This window comes from Vulpes vulpes, chromosome 2 (genome assembly GCF_048418805.1).
Source record: "Vulpes vulpes isolate BD-2025 chromosome 2, VulVul3, whole genome shotgun sequence".
Classification (NCBI taxonomy): domain Eukaryota; kingdom Metazoa; phylum Chordata; class Mammalia; order Carnivora; family Canidae; genus Vulpes; species Vulpes vulpes.
The window spans coordinates 88,414,723-88,423,483 of NC_132781.1; the positions used below are offsets into that span (position 1 = coordinate 88,414,723).

Here is an 8,761-nt window from a genome sequence, read left to right on the forward strand (position 1 = left end):
AAGACAGATAATCCCCATAGAAATTAAAAGAAGTAAATGCCTGATGCATTATTTTAATATAGCACTCCTTTGGTATTCCCAGAATTAGAACCAAAGGTTCCTGTGAGCAGGAAACTCAATCAACATACCATGGAATATATGCTGAATATCCACCTGACCCAGGAAATTGTTTCCTGTTAAAAAGGTTTTTTGTTGTTGTTGTTGTTTTCCTGGACCTCTCTTCATGACTCCTACCATTGACTATTTGGAAAAAGGTTAAAAAGTTGGTTTCTGCCACCTTGTATTCTTCCAAACACACACAAGAAGTCTTTCTAGTCTAAGATGGTTGGCATTAGGGGCATTGGTGGGGAATTTATTGGATGTCTCCCACGAGCCAGGCACTTTGAAATAACTTTTATGTTATTAACTGGCCTCATTTCCGACCCTGTTCCCAACATGACAAAACCCAGCAACATTTTTTTTAATTTCTTTTTTTTTTTTTTTAATTTTTATTTATTTATGATAGAGAGAGAGAGAGGCAGAGATACAGGCAGAGGGAGAAGCAGGCTCCATGCACCGGGAGCCTGACGTGGGATTCGATCCCGGGTCTCCAGGATCGCGCCCTGGGCCAAAGGCAGGCGCCAAACCGCTGCGCCACCCAGGGATCCCTTAATTTCTATTTATTCATGAGAGACACAGAGAGACAGAGACATAGGCAGAGGAAGAACAGGCTCCCCACAAGGAGCCCAATGTGGGACTCGATCACGACCTAAGCCAAAGGCAGACGCTCAACCACTGGAGCCACCCAGGCATTTCCCTAGCAGCATTTTAAAAGTAAAATAAGGATAGTCGATGAATTGTGTTCACTTATTGTCTCTACTTAATTCTTAACCTCCTAGGAACTCCAAATATTCTACAGCTATACCTCAACGTTTAAATAGCCCTGGGTCCCCAGGAGCAGCCAGGTAGATCCTACTGAAGTGGGCAATCCTGTCCTCCTTAAGATTTGTCAATAGTGGGCAGCCCAGGTGGCTCAGTGGTTTAGCGCCGCCTTCAGCCCAGGGCGTGATCCTGGGGACCAGGGATCGAGTCCTGCGTCAGGCTCCCTGCATGGAGCCTGCTTCTCCCTCTGCCTATGTCTCTGCCTCTCTGTTTCTCAAATAAATAAAATCTTAAAAAAAAAAAAAAAAAAAAAAGGATTTGTCAATAGCCTCTCACAGCCTGTAGAATAAAAACTCCACTCTGCCTGGCATTCAGCTCCCCTGCCTTTTCTCCTGCCAATTAGAACTGCTAACAATTCACTATCAGGCCTGCCATTCCTGTCTCACTTTGTGTGACCCCATCACCTGAACACCCTTCCTCTGCTGCCCAGCTCCACCTGTTTTTAATCCTCAGCCTTCAAGGCCTGGCACAAGCACTTTTTTCTCAGTCCCTCTGCTGGAGATCATAAATTCATATAGGTTTTATCTAAAATCACTCATCTCTTGTTATCTACTTGTTATTTTTATGCATTAATTTTGTTTTATCTTGCCTACTAAACTACTCTCTGAAAGGGCACCCCTGTTTGCTTCCCTGATTGTTCTTTGTAGCATTTTGCCCCAGTGCCTGGCATGTAGGACATACTCAAGGACTATTTGTTACCTGAGTAAGAGGCTAGGCAAGTACCTGAACATGCTTCCTCCCCTGTTAATCCCCATGCTTCTCTCTATTCTTTATTCTCAGCAGGAAGACAGACTGAAGGGGGAAGGAACACTACTGTTAGTGACAACAGTAGAAAAGTCTTCACTGATAATTGTCTTTCATTATATGTTGAAATATTTGAGGAAATATATCTTGCATTGTGAAGCTTTTGAGGTTCATAGAGATCTATAAGCAATGAAGTGTTTATTACCTTTTATGCCTTCTTGCAAATTAGTTAACCAGGAAAACAGCCCTTATGAAATAGAGTTGTGCTTTTCCAAACCTAGCTCTGACTGTATTAGAAACGTTAGAGAGAAAGCATTCATTAATTTGTTTACTTCAAAAAGAGAAGTTAGAATCCCAGAGTTTAGATTGTCATGCTTCACGTTTTTTTAAGCCTGAAAGCACCCAATTCCAGAAGAAAAAAGCTAATATGCAGTATGTGGGTGCATACATGTGTGTGTATATGCATGCATGTGGTGCATACATACTCAAAAGCCACATTCGTTCAGTTGACAAATTTTGCCAATTTGTCCGAGTCAGTGAAGGAGGAGATTGCCCATGTCTGGAGACATGTTTTATTGCCACCATAGGGGAAGGAATGCTCCTACTAGTGGCTAGGAGCCAGAGATGCTGCTAAATATCCTATAGTGCACAGGATAGCCCCCACAAGAAATATACAACACAAAATGGCAGTAGTGCCAAGGTTGAGAAATCCTGTCTAAATTTGCAGTTATTCACCGCACAAATGTTACTGATTCTTTCCATTAGGAGGTACACATTCTTATGCTTTTCATAGCATCTGAAAGAAAATAACAATTCATTATCTAGTTTAGCTTCAGACCAAAAACTATTTAAAAGGAAAAAGTAACACTTATTTTCAAAAGAAAAAGATATATTGTTAGCTTCAAAACACTTCTTTTTTTTTTTTTTTTTTTTTAATTTATGATAGTCACAGAGAGAGAGAGAGGCAGAGACACAGGCAGAGGGAGAAGCAGGCTCCATGCACCGGGAGCCCGACGTGGGATTCGATCCCGGGTCTCCAGGATCGCGCCCTGGGCCAAAGGCAGGCGCCAAACCGCTGAGCCACCCAGGGATCCCCAAAACACTTCTTAAGATTAGTTTCTACAGGAGGGCTTTTAAACAGTCATTCTGGTTCCAGTTTTCCCACATCACTCTAGAAATGTATTTATGTGGGCCTGGAAATCTGCCCAGTTGCAGATAGCAGGCCTGTAACAGATTTTTTTTTATTATTATAATTAAACTAAATGAGAAAAAAAGAGCTTAGAAGCTAAAAGAGCCTTTGAGAACATTGTTGAATTGATATGCAAGGCTCAGAAAATATCACTGGATTTATTCTAAAGTCAGAGGTATTAGCCCTCATTCAGTATTTTGTTAATATTTTCCCCCTTTATTAAGGGAGGCAGGATTTCCTTCGACCATTTGATCATTTCCCATATTTTTTCTTGTATAATAATGTGATCGTGCTATATATAAAATTTGATAGCTTCCATTTTTTTCTACAGTGCCTATAAGGTACTTTCCCAAACCAGTTAACATTTTTTAAAAATTATCAAGACTGAGAGCGCCTGGATATCACAGTCAGTTAAGTGTCCTACTCTTGGTTTCAGCTCAGGTCATGATTTCAGGATGCTGGGATCGAGCTGCATTTTGGGCTCCACGCTCATTGTGAATGAATACTACTGGAGATTCCCTTTGCCTCTCTCTGTGCCCCTCCCCCCACTCATGCACTCTCTCTACAAGAAATAAATCCTTAAAAAAAAAAACCATGACTGCAAAATATATAGATGTGCCATAATTTATTTAACATTCCACAATTATTGGACATTCCATTTGTTTCAGTATAATAAAAAATAGTTCCGAGGTGTGCATTTTTATATACTGATCTTTTTTTACATCTGCTTATTTACATAAAAACAGTTAATTAGTCTGAGTCATTTTGACCAGAGAGGAACAGCTTAAAATCTCTTAAGTGTTGCCATATAGTATTTTAGAGTTCATAACCATCTAACAAATAATTGTTTCCTTACTGAAATTCCAAGCTCAGAAAGGAACTTCTGAGCATTCTATGATCTGTAATTGGATGAGTTTCCATTGCCTCTGAGATTTATACATATCTATATCACAGGTTTTATTTTATTAATACATGTTATCTTTTACCTACATTTCTCCAAATAAACTCTGAAGTGGAAAACAGAACTTGTCTATTTTTTCTAGCGCCTATTTTTTCTATTATGAACACTAATGCCTAAGAAACACTCCACTTCTGAGAACAGTAACACCTGACAGGCATCAAGGTACTGTCAGGTAAATCTCCAGAAGCAGTAATTGTCTCAATTGTAGCTTCCTGTGATGGACCACAACAGTTTTGCATACCTAACAAAGGGAAGCTGCAATACAATTAGCTGTTTTCTAAATCCAGCCCTCACAGTTGTTCAGCATGTTGTTTTTCCAAGTCCTAAATTGCTTCCGTGTATCGTGTTATTTCTATTTTTCTTTCTGTCCAGCAGGTGAACTTACAGTTGCTATTACCTGCAGTGCTTCCTCATAGTAATATCACCTTACCCCCAGACCTTCAAGTGCCTGCAAAATGACCACGTGACTGTTAAAAACCTCATAGAAGCTTCTTCCTGTTGCTTAGTTATTATCCTTCTGCATTTCCTGGGGACTTTACCTTTTCACAGTATATGATGCTAAGTTGTAATCACTGTCAAACAGTCATTGTATGGTAAATGCCAAGAAAAACAGTGAGGGCAGCCCGGGTGGCTCAGCAGTTTAGCACGCCTTTGAATTGAGACCCACCTAAGGCTCCCTGCTTAGATGGAGCCTGCTTCTCTGTCTGCCTATGTCTCTGCCCACCCACCCACCCCCATGAATAAATAAATAAAATCTTTTTTAAAAATGAGTAATACAAAGAAGTAAAGATCTGTACCTTTGTCCCGGCTCCATATCTATACTTTTCGTCATCAGCCCCAAGGATTGGGGTCTTCTATTTGAAAGCGAGATCAGTTCCATACTTCTAAAGACTTCTTGCTATGATACTGGGCTTGAGAAAAGCTGTTCAAAGCAGGCACCTCCTTCAGTAGTGGCCTGAGGATGCAAAGTCCCCCTTTGCTTGGTGATAATGCCCTCAACTGCCTAACAGGATGCTTGAAATTCCCAGTTAGCCTCCCTTAGGACTAAGGCCTTAAAAATCTCATTTTACTTTTTGATAAGTGATACTTGGAATATTCACACATTAGAATGTTACTGTGCTTTTTTTTTTTTTTTAAGATTTATTTATTCATGAGAGAGAGGCAGAGGGAGAAGCAGGCTCCTCGCAGGGAGCCAGAAGCGGGACTCAATCCCGGATCCCAGGATCGTGCCCTGAGTTGAAGGCATAACCACTGAGCTTAACCACTGAGCTACCCAGGCATCCCAATGTTACTGTTCTCTAATAGCACAGTACCAATTAGTGTATCTGATTAGCCAGAAAGACCACTTCTCAAGACACAAAAAGAATGGTACAACACAGGGCTGTATCTTCATTCATAAACTCTGAGGGGCTAGAGAAAAAGCCATGAGAGAACAAGACCCATTCTGGGAGGGCCTCAGCCAGGAACCGCTGTGGCGAGGGCCTGGGGGTACTCAGAGGAAAACATGGGGAGGGGGGCACACCAAGTGACAGTGGATCAGGTGAAAAACAATAAAACCTGTGCAGAGAAGACTAGGACATGAGATTGCCTCTACCTTAACCTGCTCCCAGAATGTATAGGTCACAACCTTGCTCTGCAACACATCTGTATATAAAGTGCTAAACAGAAGAGAGGAACAAGATTTGGGTTCCCCATCTCCCACAACCTAATGGTACACATGATAATATTGTGAATGGAATAGAGAAAGGCTTTCCTTCTCAGGAAATAAAAAACACTTTCACTCTTGTTTTCTCCACTCATAAGCCTGTAGAACTAATTTAAAAAATACTTGAAAGAAATATTAACATTTGTAGATGCTAAGTTATTTGGATAAAATGCTAATTATTTCCATTTAACTTATAATAGTGAAAAACTGCAACCTAAATGCCCTTGAAGCAATGACTATTTATTGTTTCTTTTTTTTTGTTTGTTTTTTAAGATTTTATTTATTTATTCATGACAGACACAGAGAGAGGCAGAGACACAGGCAGAGAGAGAAGCAGGCTCCATGCAGGGAGCCCCACGCGGAACCAGATCTTGGGACTCCAGGATCACGCCCCACCCCGGGCTGAAGGCAGCGCTAAACTGCCAGGCCACAGGGCTGCACAGCAAGGACTAAGTTAAATAAATTCTGCTACAGACAACAGAATCTATGAAGTCATAAAAATAAAGGTGTATACACCTATACTTATTATAGAAAGCCATTAAATATTGTCAAGGAAAAGCAGATTACATATGTGAATGTGTCCTTTGATCCTATTCATGAAAAAGTATATATCTCTCTGAATATACATGTAAAGGTGCATGTTTAGGGATATTCATAAATAGAATGTATGAACAATGATAACAAAATCAAAACTGAGTTGATTTTTATTTTGCTCTGTTTTTTTTTTTACTTTAAATCTGTATCTTTTCCAAAAGCAGTAATGCATTTCCTCACTGAATCCTTTCTCCTTAAATGTTTTTCTTCTCTTGCTAGTCTTTGTCTAAGAACATTGCCAGCTAAGACAAGCAAGGATTGTAAAGTAGAATCCATGCCCATGAATAGAATGGAATCCAAGCTGGAGGACATCTCATCCATGGCATAAGGTCAGGAGACAATGGATCAAGAGACACGCAGGAAATGGCAACCTGGAAATCTGGCATTCTGTATAGAATTCTAGCTCTTAGACCAACAGGCATCAATTGTTACAGTTTCTTGCCTTTGGACACTGAAACTATTTTATTTACTTATTAAAATTATATTAGCTATGCTGCTACTTAAGCTAAGATATCTTCTGTCCAGTCACAGTTTCTGTCTTTGAGGGTCATGCCCCCTCACTGCCCCACCCCACCCCCTCACCCCAGGGCTGTACTCTAACAGAGTAGAGGGAACTCTGTGTGTACTGTGTATGTACTAGGGAATCTATCTGTACTATTTAATAATTAAAACATTTTAAAAGACAAATCTCCAAAATGCAACCATTGTCTTCACCACTAGAATATATTTGACCGGGACACCTGGGTGGCTCAGTGGTTGAGCATCTGCGTTTGGCTCAGGGCGTGATCCTGGGATCCTGGGATCAAGTCCCAAATCAGGCTCCTCAGAGGGAGCCTGCTTCTCCCTCTGCCTATGTCTCTCTCTCTCTCTGTCTCTCTGTCTCATGAATAAATAAATAAAGCCTTTAAATGAAAAAAAAAAGTATTTGACAAATATCTAAACTAGAAAGATAACAAATATTAATTATATTTGATAAACCAAGGAAGAGTGAAAACATACAAACCTTCAAACCCAGCAAAGAAGCTCAATCCCTTTAGGAAGTCTCCACTCAGAAAGAGGACCCTAGCACATGTCTAAATGAGGTGATGAGAGGCTCACAGTACCTGCTTTGTAAACCAGACCCAGCCTCGTGACTGTCCACTCTGACATCCAGGTCTCCTGCTCCTCTGCTAATTCTTTCTCCTCTACATCATCCACTCTCAAGAAAATTCCAGCAGCTGAGCTCTGTAAGTTAAACAGCGTGATTGATTAACACTAATCTGAATACCTGCAACATTTCTACAGAATTATGAAGAATTGAGCTTATTTTTATTTTGATTTGTAACAAAAGCCCTATACAACAAAGTAATTGAATAAATCCCTTGATTCAATTAATGCAGCAAAATCACACCAACTACTTGGCTAGTTACTGTGGTCTCAGGGAGCTGAAGAACCAGTTGGAAAGAGTACAAACATGGGAGATTTAAACTGCCAAATAAGCAATATGCCTAGTAACTGCCATAAGTGCTAAGAGGGAGCCCTCATTTCAGGTTTTGGTGGCCTTTGGAGGCTAAATGGGAGACTCATATTTGTTCAGAAAAAACTCCAAAAGTCTAATAAGGAATTTTTTTAGAAATGAAACATTGGGCTACATTTAACAATGGTCTTTATACAGAATATCTTATTATAAGTATAATTCTCTGAATAACAGTTACTTGTGCTCACTTGTATATACTCAAAATAATTTTTTTTTTAAGATTTTATTTATTCATTCATGAGAGACGCAGAGAGAGAGGAGTCAGAGACACAGGCAGAGGGAGAAGCAGGCTCCATGCAGGGAGCCTGATGAGGGACTCACTCCCGGGTCTCCAGGATCAGGCCGTGGGCCAAAGGCAGGCACTAAACTGCTAAACCACCCAGGGATCCCTAAATACTATTTTAACTGTCAAAACATCTAAACGAGTTTTAAGAATTTTAATATACAGGCATAACTACCAACACAAGATACAGAACATTTTTATTACCCACCAAATTCCCAAAATCTAGGTCAGTACTCCAGACCCCCACACAACCTGTCATCTGTTCTCTGTTACTATAGATTGATTTGTCTTTTCTAAGGTTTCATGAAACCGTAATCATACTGTATGTATAATGTCCTTGTGTAAGGCTTCTTTTAAGATTCAAATGTGTTGTTAAAAAAAAAAAGATTCGAATGTGTTGTTGCATATATGACTAATCAAATTTATGACTAGTTGTGTTTATGGCTAAGTTTCCTATGTATGGATATACCACATACATAGTTTATATACAACAAATATTGATGGACATTTAAGTTGTTTTTCATTTTTGTCTGTTACAAATAAAGTCATTATGAACATTCTCATACAGGTCTTTGTGTGAATACATACTTTGTTTTCTCTTGGGCAAAAATGTAGAAGTTAGACTTCTGGGTTGTATGGTAAGTGTATGGTTTTTTTGGCTTTTGGTTTTTGGTTTTTTTAATTTATTCATTCATGAAAGACACAGAGAGGCAGAGACATAGGCAGAGAGAGAGAAGCAGGCTCCATGCAGGAAGCCCAATGTGGGACTCAATCCCAGGACTCCTGGATCACACCCTGAGCTGCAGGCAGATGCTCAACCACTGAACCACCCAGGTGTCCCAGTGTAT

The 8,761-nt window shown here is 39.9% G+C and overlaps 1 long non-coding RNA gene across 1 annotated transcript; it reads left to right on the forward strand.

Moving 5' to 3' along the window:
• The first annotated feature begins 5,817 nt into the window (after positions 1 to 5,817).
• Positions 5,818 to 8,476, forward strand: LOC112921559 (uncharacterized). The gene is made up of 2 exons (XR_003235264.2): positions 5,818 to 6,026; positions 6,334 to 8,476. It is a non-coding gene; the product is annotated as an uncharacterized lncRNA (long non-coding RNA).
• Positions 8,477 to 8,761: the final 285 nt, after the last annotated feature.